The sequence below is a fragment of the Centruroides sculpturatus genome, unplaced genomic scaffold (genome assembly GCF_000671375.1).
Source record: "Centruroides sculpturatus isolate CEXI.00-Female unplaced genomic scaffold, Cexi_2.0 scaffold420, whole genome shotgun sequence".
Classification (NCBI taxonomy): domain Eukaryota; kingdom Metazoa; phylum Arthropoda; class Arachnida; order Scorpiones; family Buthidae; genus Centruroides; species Centruroides sculpturatus.
Genome location: NW_019384618.1, coordinates 363,859 through 383,987, shown reverse-complemented (window position 1 = coordinate 383,987; position 20,129 = coordinate 363,859). Strand labels below are relative to the sequence as shown.

General features: G+C 24.3%; 1 long non-coding RNA gene across 1 annotated transcript in view; it reads left to right on the top strand.

Moving 5' to 3' along the window:
- LOC111625412 overlaps positions 1 to 19,912 on the top strand; it is a 120,868-nt gene extending 100,956 nt beyond the window's left edge. The window contains exons 3-4 of the long non-coding RNA XR_002756723.1: positions 2,971 to 3,086; positions 19,602 to 19,912. This is a non-coding gene — a long non-coding RNA (uncharacterized LOC111625412). The remainder of the gene's footprint in view (positions 1 to 2,970; positions 3,087 to 19,601) is intronic.
- The last annotated feature ends 217 nt before the right edge of the window (positions 19,913 to 20,129 follow it).

Sequence of the window (20,129 nt, the reverse complement as noted above, 5' to 3'; positions counted from 1 at the left end):
TAATTTAAAATTTTATAAATAATTTTGTTAGAATAAAACTATAATTGCTCTCCTTGGATGATTGATTGATTGATTAGCCGACGCGAGGCATCAACACGTTAAGGTTAACTTGTGACCACAATTTTATTCAATTTTATTGAATGAAAGGAATTTAAATAAGAGAAAATTAAATTCAGTATAAGATAAGGCAATTTTTAAAATTTTGTTTTCAGTAGTTTCTTCATAATGTCTTCAAAGATAAATAATGAAATATTAAATTTAAAACAGATTATTACATTTTTTACGGTAGTAAAATTCATTTAAAAAATTATTTACTGATTTTTAAAGTTTTATTTATAATACAAATATAAATAATATAAAGTAATTTAATTATTTTCTGTGATAAATTTAATAGCTATTTTATGATTTATTTTTTTACGCGATGAATCAATCAATCACTTTTATGACAATCGTTACAGCCTCAAATATGATGAAAAAGATATTAAACTGAATATTAAACAAGATCGTAACAAAACGTAAAATTATAAGTGAATCCATGCATAAAATTTCTAGTAATGTTTATTTAATGATATCACAACGTTGAGTATGCCTTCTAGCAAGAAAACATATCAGAAAATTTCTGTTTAATATTAAATAATTTTTTATTAAGTAAATATTTTTACTTAGACTTGTTGCATTTTAATAATTAAATACAAATAACTTTCAGCTAAATTTATTTCAAATATTATAATTAATTTGGATTACTATTGTTTACATTAATTGATTTACTCACAAAAGTAAAATCTATAAGTTGGGAAATAATACGTTTTATATGAAATTCTTCTTGTTCTTACATCACACAATTAATAATTATATATATATATAATAATAATTTTCATTACTACATAATCAGCTTGATTTTAACCCTAATTTTGAAATTAAAAACAGAAAATAAAGTTGGTTTCCCTAAATATAGGCTATAGGCGTATATAAAAATCTAGAAACTATAATTAAAAAATCAAAATGTAAGAATTGGATAAAGTCTATGTATTTTAAGTATGAATGATATGAAAAATAAAGAATTAATGAGTTATTAATACTATACATGGCCGTCTACAGAAAAATACAACAGAAGATACAGTACCCAGGACTTTCTCATATGGAAGGATTGTATTTAATTATGTATCGAAAATGAACCAAACATTTATTTCTTAATGTGGAAGACGTGGTTGCTGATTTATTGCTTAAGAANTACTATATATATATATATATATTAACATAAAAATTATAATTGTTAAAATCTCTAAACTATGTTCAAGTTACTTTGATTTAATTTGTTTTCTTGAAGTAAATAAAGTCGATAGAAGCAGGAAACCTTACAGAACGTGCTTACAAATGGAATTAACTTTGTTGCTAATTATTGTTAATTAAGTTTAGTTAATTAATTAGTTTACCTTAGTTGCTATATTACCATTTTTTATAAATAAATTATTCGAGAAACATTGAGCAATTCTTGATGTAATAATGCTGATATAGGATAGAAATCTATGAATTAAAAGATTAAAAATACAAATGTAAAAACGAACAATTGATTGACAGTGGGCGGACTAATTCTTTCAGAATAATATATTAACTTATAGTTTTGAAAGATGAATTAAATTTGATGAGATTAAATATCAACATCTAAAGAGAGTAAGTCTAGCGAATCGACGGATTTCTTAAAGTTTAATGAATCATCAAATCTATTCCCTACCATTATTTCAATAGTTAATTCGACTATATAATAGTCAGATTATAATTATAATAACATTAAAATATAATTCAACCATTTATTAATGTTAATAATTAACGCTAATAGATATTCTATTCGTTAGAATTAATTAAGAATAAAATAAATTCGTCTTAAATGTTATTCGAATATATTAAAGAATGGCTCTTTTTATTCTTAAATAATTATATCATATTTACATAAAAAGGAGAAAGCATGTCATTATTATTTGTTTATTAATAGAGATTTGAAGAATAAAAGTTCTATCAACAAGTAAACTAATGTTAAAAATTGCATATTGATTTATTTTAAAGAATTTTATTAAATTAATGTGGTATATATGCATACATGTAATTTAAGCCTGTATATTTATTTGTCTTGTGTTTAAAATATTCTGAAATTAAAATAACTAGTGAGAAATTTTAAAGGTTATAGTGATTATATTTTCTCAGAATTTCAGACTCAATCGTATCATGATTTGATTTATCTTCGGTTTATTATTATATCAGTTCTAATATTGAAAATAAATAATTGTCTTATATCAACGTTGTTTATGACAATATATAATTTTAAGTGGATAAAATATGTAAAATTTGTTTACATTCTTATTAAAATTATTTAGCATTCGTTTGTCATTCAGTTCAATTTTAATAAAAGTGATTAAAAATAGTAATTTTAAAAAACAATAAAATTAAAACTTTACTTCTAAATATATTTACTGTCTAATACATCTAAAATTTAATTTTTGTTCTGTATATTACTGTTTTTTTTTTTAGCAAATTAACTATTATAATGTGTCACAAAAGCTCGAATAACTATAGCAATTTCAAGGGAGAGTTTGATATCTCTTCTTTATTCTATAAAAAACTATTAATTTTCTATGTATAGACAAATTAAAACGATTAAATATACATAAATTATTCTTTCATTTCTTCCATTTCAATAATTAGATATTTGTGACGAGTTGTATTTTACATACATATATTTGCTGAGGCTAAATAATTAAATAGCTAATAATATAAATTATCTAAAAAAAAATCCGAAATTAATAGGCGTATTTGGATTGGTCGAACGATGAGACCAATAGCGGTTTTAATGATAAACAACTTAGGCTTTTATTTAAGACTTGGTTTTAAGTGTTTGACACGCAGAAATATACGCTTGACGATACTCGATCTTAGTCCAACACAATACTAACAATTAATTTTTAATTTTAATCTTAGATCTCTTACAATGTCAAGTATCGTGTGATACGGACTTTACAGTACATAAACTTATGTGAAAGAAGCCTCACAAGTCCATGATTGCGTAAGGTTCTCACAGATTAAAACTGCACTAGGTAAGATTTAATATTTAATTAACCCTATGAACTTAACGTAGGATGTAAAAAATGTCAAAAATTCTTTAATTTAATGAATTTCTACTACAGTTCTATTCATTAAGCCTGTATGAAATTCGGCCGGATGATCGAACGGTCAAAGTGGCAGCCTACCGCTTTGGGGGACCCAGGATCGAATCCGGACGGGCCGAATAATCTCTAGAAATTTTTGGGGGGTGGTCGATCCCCCGTCCCTCACCATGGTGAGAGACGGGGGATCGACCACCCCGAATGTGAAGTGACCCGACCACGATGGTGAGGGACGGATATGTCGATCCCCGTCCCTCACCATCTGGCCGCCCCATTGTGGGCCTGGCCGAACCCATAATGAGCTTGCTAAAATGAAGCCCTCTTAGTGCCCACAGCGTGAAAGAGTTTTAAAAAATAAGGCCTATATGAAAAATAGTAGATGACAGTCAACTCGTAGGCTGTATGCTGTTATAGAAATTAATTTTTATTAATTTATTTTAACTTTCAATACGAAAGAACCTCTAATTTTATTAAAATATTATACATAATTACATTTATATATTTAACTATTTACATGTATAACTACTAATATCAGTAGAACAAAAACTTTATAAATCTTGCAACGTCTTCTAGGCGTATACAATTAGAATAGAATAAAACTAAACCGAATTAGAATGAATGAAATTTTGAAAAAATTTTCAAAATTATTTTGAATTTTAAATTATTTTCAATGAATTTTTATTCCTCTTGTAATTGTATACACCTTCAGAAGCTTGATGGAGACTAATTATAAATCTTGCGAACTTTATTGCTTGAAGTTTCTATTCCAATAGCATCGGGACATATAGTTTTTTTTAAATTGAAAAACAGTTTGATCTGTCTCTAATTTGCAATAATAATTATTATAATTATAATTCATTAATAAAATTATATAAACTAATGAGATTAATGTTTCATATAAATTCTAAAAATATCTCAATTAATATTAATTTTAATATATTTAAATAATTATATGTATTTACTACCTTATTTTAAATCTTTTCTTTTAGAAATAAATTAAATAAAATTTATTATNAAATATCTCGATTAATATTAATTTTAATATATTTAAATAATTATATGTATTTACTACCTTATTTTAAATCTTTTCTTTTAGAAATAAATTAAATAAAATTTATTATTTTTTAATAATGATATTCTATCGTCTTTGTCATAATTTCTAATGATTATAGTTCTCTTGAAATGAAATAAATTACTTTTCTCCTAAATTATAACATTGAACTATTAGCAAATTTGAATTTAAACGTTAAAATCAAATATCAGAACTATTGTTTTTGTATGCAAAACATTACATCCTTATAGAATATCTTTATCTTTGCCAAGTCATATCTTGAAACATGCCAATTATCTATTTAAGAAATCTAAGATACTTTCTATAATCAATATGTGTGTTGATATTCAGTCAAACCTCGATATAGTGCCCTGCTAAAGAAGCGCCAGTGAATAATTGCAAACGGGTCTTTCTCAAAAATAATATATTAAATAAAGAATCCTTTAGTGACTTACCAGAAGTACAGTACAATTTTGCATTGTAAACGATATTTCTTTTATCGTTAAATCATGTAATTTCAATTTATCGAGCTCAAATTTTTTATGAAGACCTCGTTACTATGGCCAAAGCGCTACTCACGAATTGCATGTCGTTCTCTAACGTCAGCGGTGTAGTATTTCTAAGTTATTCAGAGATTTTAAATGAAAAGTTCAGCTAATATCATTATACCGCTGCAAAAATTATTTTAAAATATATTACAAGGGAGAAATCACATTATTTCAATGTTTATACAGTAAATAAACATAACTTGATTGACAACAATAAGACTTAGCATTGTCATGGCATCATTAACACGATAACGTTATGTTACGTTGTCACATCGTCGGCCCTTAAATATGGTTCTCGAAGCAATGTTTAGTTCGTCATCTTTGCTACAGTGTATAATTCTTATTGTTTAGAATACTTTTGTTTAGCGTCAGACTCGATTTAGTGTCAAGGCAAACAAACGATAACGCTAAATCAAAGTTTTGCTGTATTTCGGTATAATTACAGCTTTCATAAAAATTTTAAGATAACCAATTTTTAAATAAATAACCAGGTTATTTGTATGAAAAAGATATAGAACTTAAGAATCGTAAGTAATCTGCGACTAAACAGTGTTAGACAGAATGAATAAAAAATATTCAATATTTTTTTTTATTGAAATGATTCCAAATTTTAAATTGAATTGAAAAGAGTAAGTTATTGAGTTTTTATGAATTATATCAAAGGGTATATAACCAGTTAATGGTGTCCATGAATACAAAAATTTTAGATTATAAAATCTTGGCATTTTGAATAAAAATTTCAAAGCATTTGAAATTTTTATTCAAAATGACTTTCAAGCTTTCATATTTCTCATATTTGAAAAAATAGACAATTTATTTTAAACATTTCAGGAATTAAAAACAAAAATACTATAGCTACTAAAGAATAGTAACTATTACAACATTCTTATCATACTATCAAAAAGCAATATCCAATCAACAAACATTTCTATTTTATAAATAATAATGAAGTATTATCCTCATAAATAGAGAACTTTAAGATCAGTTTTATAATAAATAAAATAAAATAAAATAAAATAAAAATTTCAAAGAACTAGAGAAACTTCTCACATTATAAATGTTTTAAATAAAAGCATTTTTGTTCATTTTTAAGTAAAAATATTACTTACAGATGGTGCTCCTATACCTAATTCTAAACCAGTTCCTGTTCCAAAAGGAATCATAGGTACAGAATGCTTATAACAATGTTTTGCAATTCGGCTAACATCATTAGTTGAGTGTGGCCAGACAACCACATCAGGTGGAAGAGGGCTAAAATTTCACAAATATATTATTACACAGATAATTTAAAATTTATAACATATATATAAATGTGAATTAAAACAATATATATAAATATTTGTTAGAATTATATATATATATCCTTACTCGTAATATAAATTAAAACAAACTATACAGGATAATTCAGAATTCATGGGACAAACTTTAAGGGGTGATAGAGCACACAACAAAAAACATTTTTTGTATAGGAAATTATGGGCACAAGTGATGCATTGAAGCACAAACACAAAAAATAACACATGAAAGGAAACATAAATTGTTTACTNAATGAAAGATTTAAAATTCTTTTATTACTTGTCAAAATTTTTACTAATTAGAAACGTCAGATAACACTTCTCCTGATAATTAAAATATTTAACATTGAATAAATTATTTTACATCGGTGAATCCTACTGCAAAAAAGACTTAACATTCTTCTAATTTTTAATGAACTTTTTAAATTTAAATCATTAAACTTCTGTTAACACAGAATTAAATTAAAATTAGTAAATAAAAATAAAATATTATTTTTATAAAATGTAGATTTAATATAATATGCAATTCAAATTTAATGGAAGTAGTTCAGAAAAACAGTTAAGCTGTTACTGGAAGTCATTGATAAAGCAGTTTAAAATGTGGATGGAGTCTAATTAATTTTTTTAAATTAAAAAATAAATAAATAAATGTCATTTTTATCGGTTTTCTTTTTTCCCAGAGGTTATATTTTCTACAACCTCGAGGCTTTCAAGTTTTTATTATTCATTAAATTCTACAAACATACCTAAAATAATAGCTTAATAAGCAAATTAACTAGTTTAAAAGTTCATAATCGAAATTAAGTATTATAATATAAACGAATTATGATAAATACTTTTTATAAATATAATTATAAATATGTACGAATTATCATTAACAGTAGCGATATCTTCATTAAAATATCAGGAAAATAATAAATAAATCAGTTTTTAAATTTATTCCTGTTTAAGACAAATATTTAAATTTTTTAATGTTTTATGAATAAAATGAATTTGTAAATGGTAATAATTAATAACAATAATTTATATTGATGTAACGTTATGAGAAAGGAGGAAAATAACAGAATAAAGAGAATACAAAGTAAAATTTACAAAATTAAGGTTTTGTATAAATAAAGGCTATTTAATCTTGGGGTAAAAAACAAATATATAGCATTTTTCTTACCACGCCTTACCCTACAGTCAAATAAGACAGATGGTGGTCCTATTTCCTCCTTGTAGCCATTCGCTACGTCTATGAATGCGTCCGTAAAGGGGCAACGTCTTCTTTATGGAACGCAAATTTCTAGGTTCAGCTTTAAAAAGAGATGGATATTGTGATTCCTTGAAGGACATTTCTCAAGCACTCAAATATTCAAGCATATGTGAAATGGCAGTAAATAGATTTTATCAAAACTAAATAAAGAGAAAGAACATTCAAAATTTTAAATAATAGGCCTATATCTCTTTGTATAGAAGGCTCATTTGTTCATATTAATACATTATTACGAGAACTATGTTTATGTGAATAATTCTCATTCTTTATAATATAATGAAGCTTAAATGAGATAATTTGCAGTTTCTTATGTAAAAGTAAGCATATAAAACGTATAATTTTCCACAAATTAACTTATTTTCTTAAAAATGATCGATAATATTAAGTAAATCTTTATTAAAAATCCATTAAAAGGTTATCTGATGCTCGACATAACAATAGTTTAATAAGCTCTATTTACTAAAACTAATTGATAAATTGAAGTAAATTGAAAGAGAAAAAACTATTTTAATTTTTTTTGCTCTATATTAAAATATTTATCACGTAGATGTTTAATAATAAGCTATAATTAAAAAGAAATGTTCAATTTATAGTTTAAAGAAGTTAATAATGGGTTAGACTACACTTTCAATATAGCTATTATTAAATATATAATTTGTTATAAGCCAATAAAAATTTGTTCTATTTATCTAAAATAATAATAATAAGGTATTCACATTTAAAAAGACGATAACAGTTCAAAATGTTAACAAATATAAGAATTATAGCATTATAACTATGTATTTCAACACTTCTTTACAACTAAATCTATTGTAAAGTGAAATTATTTATTCTAATTTTAAACTTTTATATTTTATGATGATTATATTCTATTCCTTTTGTTAATATCATATATTGTTAAGGAATACAAAAATTTAACTAGTGAAAATGTGATAAAATCAAAGTAAATATACATTGACAGCAGTATTAGATGCATAACAAATGGGCGGAGAAAGATGATTGATAGATAGGAAGTACAATAAAAGTTGACCTGTATTGTCTGATTATTCCAATGAGTAATTCAGTAGTTTTAATATTATGTTCACGATGAAAGGAATATACATAAAACAGTGAAAAGATATAATCATATCAATGATCATTCTGAGAGACAGTATCCTTCAAGTAACTGTAATTTATTTCAACGATACCTTCCTACAGTAATTTATTTTTCTTTAATTTTCTTGTAATTGGACAAATTAAAACCCTCGAAACTTTATTCGGAATTGAATAATCTAAAGCAAGTTAAATAAAATATAATTAATTTTTAAAATCTTACAATATGCAATGATATTATCATAGTAGTTACCGTTTAACTTTTTCATTGAAATAATTACTAAAAAGTCTTGAAAAAATGTATGAAAAGTTAAGTTTTAAAGAGAGCAGATTTCAAAATTGCAAATTTCAATAACAAATTTCTATAAAAATAATAAACAACTAGAGTAATTCAAATAAAATGGAGAGAGAATTTAGAATAAATGAATATTTTTCCGTAAAGAATGAGACATTTGTAAGAAAAACTGAATAATACAGTTATAATTAATAATTAATAGCGATGTAAACACAGAATACATTTAAAAATTCATGTGAATATTGTTCTTATTAAGATAAAGAATATTATATATTGATATATTAAAAAATTATTATAAAACAGATATAATGACAAAAATAAATACATTTATGAAGTAATTTTAATGAACTAAACTTCTTATTTTCAATAAAACAATATTAAATTTTAAAGTTTAACTTTTAATAATTCTTATCTATTAGTATGGTTATTTAAGTAAAATTTTCTATAGACAAATTGTTTCTATTACTAAGCTTTTCTCTTAATGGTTTTTCTCATATTTCGTAAATTAGATAAAAATACTTATAAATCATTAATATAATCTGTAATATTCTTCGTTATCATGCTACAAAAAGTAAAAAATGAAAATATATTAACAGGAAGTTATATAATATATAATTTATCTATTCCAATAAAAAGATAAATTTATTTTAAATTTATAAAATGTCATACTTAAGTATTGAAATATCTGTGCCATATGCCTCAAATATTGGAGCAATATATTCTTTATGTTGAAACAATGTTTTATTTATTATGAAGTAACATCAAGAGTATTTTAATGATATGAAACCGTGCTTTGAAATTTGTTTCTGCTTCTGACACAATAAAGTGCTATAAATTAAGACACTTGGCGGTTTTTCTCATCTTTATTTAGTTGACAAACGTCCAGTCCCTACAGTAACCACTGCCCGGTGGTTACTTTAGGGACTCAGGAAAATCAAGAGTATTTTTATATTAACGAAATATTCTTCTTTATTCTCTCCCTATATTTTCATTTATTTTTGGTTCTCTTTTGTAATATTTTCGGAATTATTTTCCTCAAATTTGAACATATTTTCAAAATTTCCAAAAGGATGCAATGTTTCATTGTCATGGAATGCTTCAATTCTTCTTTACTTTTGTATGACGTATGTCATTTAAATAATATTTTAAACAAAATATTTAAACTTTCTTATTGTACTTTCCTTTTAAAAACAATACTTTTTTACATTTTATAAAGTATTATAGGAATTTTCGATAGACATATATATCAAAAATTATTTTTAAAAATAGTTAAAATAAACCTATAAACATTTTAAAAATATTTTTGCAATTAATTAAAGTAACAAAATTTAATTATACGAACCATATTGTTCTATCATATTCTATATCAGGTGTGGCCAAACTTTTATCCCTTAGGGACTCCTTTTTTGGTAAAATATAGTCTGCGGGCGACTATGAATATGGGCAAACAATTTTAGGATTTTTATATGAGCATGCATTAACATTCATTTGCATTGTTTATTGGAATAAATACAAACAGTATGGGTACGTTGCACAGACAGTCTATTATTGTAAGAATAAATTATCGAATTAAGATTTTTAAACATTAATTTAAGTGAAAGCAAATTGTTCAACTTTAGCTTCGCGGGCTACTTTCAAAACCTTTGCGGTCGACTGGTCGACCGCGGTCTACGTGTTGGCCATCCTTGCTCTATATAAATTCTATAATGAATAAAAATATCAAATGTTCTTTTCTAATACCAAATTTCATCAGTGAATGCAATAATCAGAAAGCATATTTTCTCGTTATCTTAGAATAATCGTTCAATATGACAAAAAATAAATTAATTTTGATTAAACAATATATTTTAAAACAAAATATTAAATTAATTAGCATATGAAAATCATGTATATTATTAAAAATAAACTAACAATCAAAATCATAATCCAGCGAGGTCTTAATCTACTGTAAAACCACTAAACACCGGAGTTGGTCGTGGGTTCCAGCCTCGTCAACGGGCTGGCCACGATGTTTTTCGGATTTTCTTCACGTTTGTAATATCTAAATAGGGGCCAGTTTCCCATAGAAAGTTCTTCCAGCAGACATTCCCTTCGGCAGATCGCCCATGTGTCGCGTTGCCTAAACCAAATAAACCTAAACTTAATCCATTGGTTGTACTTTTTTTTTTAATAAAGAAGAGATATTGTTCTTTCTATATGCAAAATTTACTGCCAAAGAGCCTTTTATGTAGGAATTATGAGCAATCAAAATGAAATATGCATTAGTAAATATCTACGTTAGTAGTAGGCCTATATTAGCAATATCTGAAGAAATTATTTACAAACAAATATAATTTATTGTATAAAATTATTACAATAGTGCCTTTCACCAAAAAGATGAGTGAAACAGAGAGAAATTTTACACCATAAGCATCTAATGAGCGCATAGTCGAAGCAGTTATTACAAGTCATTTGCTCACTTTTAGGTTCGAAACAGAAAGCAAGTGAACTAATGGACTCATTCATGTCTTTATCAAAATAACCAGATTTTTGCCATGCGTATAAAATCAAATCTTTGTATCTTGCGAGGAAAATTGATCATAAATCAACGAATGGGCCGCTAGGATAAGGTTTCTACTAATATCTCCTATATGAATGAATATTAGTCAATGAAATTTTACGTTTAGAGAACAATACCTCTTCTTTATAAAAATAAAATACAATCAGTAGATAAGGATCTGCAGTAGGTCGTGATTTTGGCTATAAGTATTCAATATTTATATAATTACGACAATAAAAACAAATAAAATAGTGATAGGTAAATCTTTTATTTTTTCCTACTAACTCTTACTTAAACAAGCATATTCTCGTATTATTTTGATTAAAAACAAGTGATATTTTTTATTTATTTTCAAGTAAACATAAAGAATACGTTGTTTAACTATTTTATTTCATTTTTATCTCTAATATTTCAAAAACTTTATTTAATAGCAATTTGACTTTACTGTTTTAATTTTAACCAAACAAAGAGCAAAAATTAAATACAATAAAATTTCAAATATCAAGTTGAATGAAATCTTCCTGCAAATATTATTAAACTGGATTGTTATAATTTTTATGTCTACTGTGACCGAGTGAATAAGACTACTAAACATTGGTCAATGAGATGGCCACGTGGAGTTTTTCGGATTTTCTTCACACCTAAATAGGGACCAATTTATCATTGAAAGTTCTTCCGGGAGACATCTCCCTCGGAAGATCGCCCAAACGTTGCCATATACAAAAAAAAAAAAAACAAAACTTGTTATAATTTTAATAATTTCTTATCAGAATTAAAAATCAAATAAAATTAACAAAGAGAAGAGAAGATTTAATTTATTTTAGCATTTGATAAATTTAATACTTTACTATTTTCTACTTAATAAGTCATAAATTAGAACAAGAATGAAGAATTAATAATCATTGCAATAGTTCATCAAAATGGCATTAAAAATTATTTTTTCTTTTGCAATATTTATTTCTTGAAAATTATTAAGCATTTGGGTTGCTTTCATTTGGAATATTGTCCCAGCAATGAGAGTAGCAAAATATTAAGAAAATCTTCTCAAAGTACTTGATAATAAATAGAGAATACCCGTGCAGAATTAGTCATCAGACTCTCCTAAAAGTCTTCTTCTAATCGTTCTTTCTTGTTAATATTTAGATCATGGCCAGTTAATTGGCATAATAGATTATAATTTGCAAATCAGTAATAGTAATAATAGTCGTTTGTTGTTCTCATAATTATGGTACAAGTTACATCATGCCGATATGATCAAAGTATTTTAATACAAGATACATCCATTCAACTTTTTCTCAATGTTTTTTTCTCGATATATAGTTGATTTAAAAACTAATTTTAGGTTATAAAATTTGTTTTAAAGCAGTTATTCCTTATGACATCTTTGTCCCAGATGCCATATTGATATGCGTGCCACGCGAGGTGCGTTTCTTTCCTTGTGAAACGAGCATAACATACATATTAAACGTAATGGTCGATAAGGTAATAAACGTTATGTAGGGGGTTGGTTTTCCTTACAGCTAAAATATTGAGCTTAAATAAAATGAAGACATTATCGAACTTTAAAAGTTCAATAATGATGTGTTTATTATGAATTTAAGTAGACAATTAAATTCATAAAAACATTATAAAATTATTCTTATTCTAACGTACAGTACAACTTTTTTATTGCTGTTTATACATTCTTTTCATTTCTATTTTAATTAATATTTCAGAGTGTTGCTATTTTATTAAGTATTTTGCTATTCTTTATTGTTTTTAATAAAGTGTTTGTTTTCATTATTATTAGAGTTATTCCAGGTCATATATGACTTTACTGATGTAATAAATAATTGGAATTATTTATGTAAGCAAATTAAGTATTCCACACAAAAATATTTAATATTAAATATATTAAAATGACAGAAATTTATTTTTCTTAATATAAATATTAAATATTAATTGAATATCTTATTACTTGTTTAAAGTTTTCAGTAAGTAATCAGTATCTTTGATAATTTAGAAGATGAATAATTTGATGCAAAAAATTTTTTTAAAAAACTACAATTATAATTTATAGAATGTGCTATTATATATTTTTATGATAAAAAATTATATAACAAGCTACCAGAATGTTTAGTATAACCCGTAAAGCCGTGTTTTCTGCATCATTTTGATAATGTATATCAGAGAAGCCAACCCTTTCAGAACATTTATTGTACGTAATTGCTTTGTATTATAACTATTTTTATTTATATTATTCTGTAAATTAATTTTGTATATAACTAATTTTATAAAGATTTAAATAATTGAATTGTAATAATAAATTTAAACATATAAGGAAATATACAATTTTATATTATAGTGGAAGATAAATCAAAATTAAATTAGCGACTTTGTTTTATTATAACTTGATTGTGAGGAAATTATAGAGTCAGCTTTAGAAGTAGAGTGGCTCTCTATTATCTTTTTAAATATTAAATTAAAGATATACTCCTAGGGAAAAATAGTATTATGGAGACTCAAAGTACAGATATTTCAATGATTGTGTCTATGGTACCAGATTTTAGCATTAATATAATATTGAGAATTAGTTTAAGATTATCTGGAATCACTAGGCACAAAAGATTGGGGATCCCTCTATATTAGTTTATGATGTAAAATTACAATATCTAATTGTAGCTATATAATTACCGGTATTTCTTTATAATTATTTCAATTTTGATGCCCCCAAAACCCGGGATTTTTAGGCATTTATCTTACATACTGTATAGTACTGTACTGTACCTAGTGGGCAATTCGGTAAGCCTATTGTACTGAGATATTGATGAGTTTGTAGCTTAGTTCCATTTATAATTAGAACTCACTTTAATGTGAACTGTTATATAATATAGTATAAATATATTTTTCTAATTAGAAATAAAACTAATCATTCTACCCAAAAAATAATTATTAATATTTAATAATTTTTTTTCTTGTATTTTGTAAATGAACAAACTTCCATTATGCTTAAAAAATCTTCCTAAATTATATGTTCTAATTAAAAATATGTTTTAATTAATTAAAACATATTTTTTAATAAAAAATAAAAATAAATGAAAATAAAAAAAAATTAACAATTCCATATTTTCATTGCTTCCTTTGTTTATTGCTATTTAAAATATTACGATTATATTAAAAAACAACTTCATTTGAATATATTCTACTTTTTATACACTATTATATATTTTTGTATGACAAACTACAATTTATTTTATTAATTTTCCAATTATTTATTTATTTAGAATAAAGTGCATTACATTTCATTACTTAAAAATATTTTGTATTAAAAATATAGATTTATTTTGATCTAATTATAGAGTAATGCGATTAAATAATATAAGTGTTAATCATTAAGAGTTAATTATAATTGTAAAATTTTGATTTAAATTAAAATTATGGAATATTAATATATTTTAAATTGAGTTTACATTTATTATTCTAACAATTAATTGAATAAGAATTATTATTAAATTACTAATTAAGTTTTATTGATTATCTAGCAATAATAAAGAATTGAATTATTGCAGATTTTGCAAAATATAGAATGAAAATATTTTTCTGTATTTGCACACAATTACTTATTAAACATGTTTTAAAATAGCACATCCATTAANTATTTTCTGTTGAACGTTTAAAAAATATTTTGTGGTTAAAAATTTATAATGTCTCATTTTGCTTAACATTTAAATTTGATTTTTGTATATACAAACTAAGCTAAGTGATAAAAAAAAAAAAAAATGTTTATTTTGAGGTGTAGACTGTGATTTGACTATATTTAAATAGAAAATTAGCTAAAAGATGACGGAAGAAGGAAATGGTCACTTCATGATTTGACTGCATTGTGATTGTAGAAACGCTAAATAAATAATCATGAACTATTTTAAGAGTTATAGATGAATTTCGGACCACGCCCAATGTATTTCAACTATTTTGTTAACACTTCCACGGCCAAGAGTAGGATTTCTTAGATTGAAAACGACTACAGACACCTTCATTTAAAAAGAAAACGAAACTATAAAAGGCGAAAAAGTTAGCACCCATTAATTTTCTTCGTTGCAAGTTGATAAACTAAATTATAGATTCAACACTTGCAATAACCTTAGAAAATTTTCAAGACCCGGAAATGAACTCAAACTGATGAATTTATTTATGAGATGAAGATTGCTTACTCTTTCTTATTTTTAGTCATGTGTTCACGATTCATTAAAGTTTGTTATACTTTTTTATTAGAAGATCAAAAAGATTCTGTATGAATTTTATTCTCTCGAAAATTCATATAAAATATGCCAAGAATTCATTTATTTCCGAAATAATTGTTCCAAATATATATAAAATTATATAATTAAACAAATAATTATATAAACTGAATAAAACGCAAATTAATAGTCGTTTGTTTTTATATTAAATGTTTCTAATATCGTTTTATAATCTTCGGAGTCTTCGAGAGATTGTTTGGGCCTGTAAATGAGGGCCCCTTCGGCCTTATTATTATTATTGTTGTTATTATTATTTTATTTTTGAACAAATAAAATATGCAGAATTTTTCTTTATTAATAAAAATCCATCCTAAAGATTTTATTTTTTGTTAGTAAAAATAAAATTAATTCATAGGAGTAGGAACTACTAGGACCGGGAAAAATCCCTAGCTCCTTTCTTTTGCAATAAGTTTACATACAATTTTTATTTATTTTTGGCGAAATTTGAGATCTCATAATCTCTCATTTCTAATTAAACTATAATTTAAAATGTAAAAAAGACTTTTAAAAACTTCGTATACTAAATTATAATGGTTAAATTTCGTTATGCTTAATAGACAAGAATATTAATCTTGTTACAAAGATTATTATATATAATCTGTATCTTAAACTGCTGTGTTTTGTTTGATAAAATTCTACATTGTGTTAAAGCTAGTTTATAATGTAAAACTATAATAAATAAATTTAAAAATCAATGATTAAAAAATTTATAACTATCTTTATTATAATTTTTATTAAAACTTCTAATTTAGTTATTTTATCAGGTGTAGAATTTTTATTTAAATTTATAAACTTTTCATAGTTCAATTTCTGGAATAATTGAATTCTGATACCGTATTGTAATCTAATGCTTAAAATTAATTTCAAATTTAATTGCTAAGATCTTAAGATTGATTGAAAAACTCCAATTGACATTTAAAAGCTTAAGTAATGAATTTTTCATGAGTATTTAAATTGAAACTTCATTGACGTATTCTGGCATATACAAGACGATATTGGGACAATCTTAAATGAATTTCAATTTTCAATAATTACTAATTTTAATAATCAAAATTTATCTTTACGTCTATAAATTTAACAGATAAACACCCGCAGATCTATTCACTTATAATTCTTTTGGACGTTATCACTTGATCTCGTGATCTTTGTTTGGATTTCTGTCATGGAAAACATATGAGTACTGATTTTCTCATTAATTTTCTGTTTTAAATTTGTGACATTGTCAGTTTGGAAATCCCTGAAAGGATGAGACTATACTTTCATCATAAACTTGTTTAGCTTCTCGCTGTGGTTTGTTAACGCCCTTTTTACTTTACTTTTTTTTCAGATGTTTTTTAACGAAATCAATGGCTAACTTTTTACCTCTTTTTTTGATACTTTCCATTGTCAGAATTGCAGATTAAATAACTCATATTTTATCTTGGACAGTCTGCGAGTTAATTAATAATTATTCTATTAAATAAACATTAGGAAACAAAGAACTATTTATAATTCTTAGAATCTATTTACATTACTGTAAATATTTTATTTCGATTTAAATTAAATGTGTTTATAAGAAATAAATCTTGGCAGAAAAATTATGTATTGTATAATAACAAGTTCACATTTAATTCTAAATTAGTAATCGTCTTTTAGAAAATTTTTAATTAATTTGAATTAAAAAACTGTTTTTAACTTTTATAATAAATAACTTTTATAAAAGAAGGTATTTTATATATGTAAAAATTCATTAATTTTAGTAAATTTGATAATTAATTATCCAGTAAATATAGAACATAATTTTTAATGGACAATTAGCTCTAATAACTTAATCATAGAACATTGAAATAAGAATTAAATATTCTAAAATAAATCTAAAATAAAATATACTATTAATTCAATAATTTAATAATATAATAAAAAATTATCCATCTGACGAAACAAGACCGTTTTCTTAATTGTACAAGAAATTAATATTTCGAGTATATAAAAACACTTAAATATTAAATAGAAAATTTAATATACATAAAGTACTGTACATTTTATTTCATGAAATATCAATAATTTAATAATGCTGACTTCTGGAGAATTAATAATCCGAATTTTGAATGCTGTAGCTAAAATATGATTCGCATTCGAACCGCATTTTATTTATTTTTATAATTTTATATTTTAACATTAATTTATTATATTATATTAATTAAGAAATGCAGTTTGAAATTGTTATCATTTTTATGAGAATATGCGTATGAAAGAAATTGCAACACGCGATATTTGCGGTGTTACTCATTAACAAAGTAAAGAATGAAATACATTTATTGTTAGAAAGATAATTTATTTTTAAAATGTTATTAGTTAATGCATAAATATACCTTTTTAAACATCTTCGAATGAATTTTAAAACAAGGAGAACGATGTGAAGGACACTTGTATATGTGAATTTTAATTTTTCTCTATATTATAGCGTATTATAATTAAATTACTAAAAAATTCAGATTATCATGCAATTTTTCACGTTATAATAAAAATATCTCACCTGATTCTTATATTTTTAAATTATAAATAACATTGTTACCTTGAAAACATTTCGTTTAAAATTTCTCAACTGTACTGTACGGTACAACCGTAACCGCATGTAATAAAAATATTATTCAAATGTACCCATTAGGAAAAAAAAAACAGATTACTGCTGGTTGTTATTAGTCATATGTTGTTATTTTCTTTCTTTATTTAGACATATTTGAAAAGAGAACGAAATAGAAAATACTTATTATGGCATATTCGGTACTTAGCACATTAAACGTATCTTTTAAAGAGTAATCAATATACTAGATAATTTCAATGTGTAATGTTATGTGTATACAAACTACAATAATTAGTTATAAATTATATATTAAATTAAAATTGCTAATATTATTAACATTTTGTCGTGATATATAAAATTTTCGTTCTTATATTCTAATAATGATCAATGCGTTGCACATGAAATTTCTTATTTTTTAAATAATGAAAAATTATACAAGTGTTTTAAAGAAAAATAGCAATAGGGACTTGTTTGATAGCTCTATTAACTTGAAAAGTTTTAAATTTCAAAAACCAGATTCATTTCCATTTAGCCTTCGGAAGCTCCCTTTGGTTCATATATTTGCATTGTAGGCAAGTCAAGCTAAATCGATTCTCTTCACGTGTCAATAGCAAAATAAATTGTGAAGATTTCTGATAAGCCAGTTTTAGAAAGGATTCCTGTTTTAAAATTGGACAATTACCCACGTTTATTTTATAAATGAAAGATTAATACTGAATTTACAAATAAATAAATAAATAATATATATTTAATGAAAGAAATAAAGCATACTTAAATATAACGTCCATTATTTAATGTTAAATAAGTTTAATATGTCTTATTTAAAAATGCAAATTAAATAGTAGTTTAACATATACTCAAATCTCAATTTAGTGCCACTGTTCGCCTCTTAAATTGGCATTCAATTAAAAAGCAATAGGCTAATAACGATAAGAATTACATATACTGTACTTTGCAGTACTATAGTAATGAAATCTTATATACCAGCTTGAGTTTGAAAATCACATGATTTGGCGATAAAAAGGTCTTTTAGTAATTTACAGATATGATGTATGGAAGAGGCGCTTTGCTAAACCTTATTTAATATTTATAAAGAAAAATATGTTAACAAGTTCATTAAGGCTTTACGAAAATTCAGTTATTTAGAAAAGCGCTATCGAAGTTTAACTGTATAAGGTTAATTCGTACTTATTACGCTTTAAACAACTCTAAACCTAAATATATTAATTTTTGTAAATGCATTTTACGTTGTAAATGTCATTTATACCATTTCATACAACAAAATTGATTTTACAGTATTTCGCTTATACACTGTTTTATATAAGAAAAATTAAATGAAAAATTTTGCTCATAGCGTTTTTTAAGGCATGTTTCAATCATATTAGTTTGATCAATACGCTTCATGATCAATTTTTCATAACAAATTTAAGAGAGATATTTATTATTATAATAATATTATATTTAATTCTAACTAATAAAATGTATTTGATTTTTCATTATTTTAATAAATATCTTCTGATATTTTATTTAGATTTTTATCGAAGATCATCAAACCGTTCATCCAGATTTGTAAAAAATAAACTAGGAAGGGTGTGTGACAAAGAAGAAACAAGCTAACCTTGAAAAATCAAAGGACAATTTCTTCCTCCATACAATTAATGAGTAGGGTTTATAATGAATGACTCACTAAAAAAAGGGATTTTCCCTTTTTCCTATATGACCATCAAATAATTATTATCCTTTGTAAAAGGGGAAGACTTATCATTACTTAACTGCTTAATTTAAGCAAACGAGCATCGTGCGATCAGGGAAAATACACTCTATAAGGAAGTCCCCAAACATTTCTAGGAGCTAGATAACCGTTATATTCTATATAAAGGTATAAATTTCTACTTAGATCTATATTTGTATTATTTATATATTTATGTATTTCCTACATACATAACATCGAGTTATATATCTGTGATATACATATATCTTACAAATATATTAGTATATTTTATACATTAATAACTTCCAAATTTTCTATATAAATTTTATGTTGAACTTAAAATGTTTT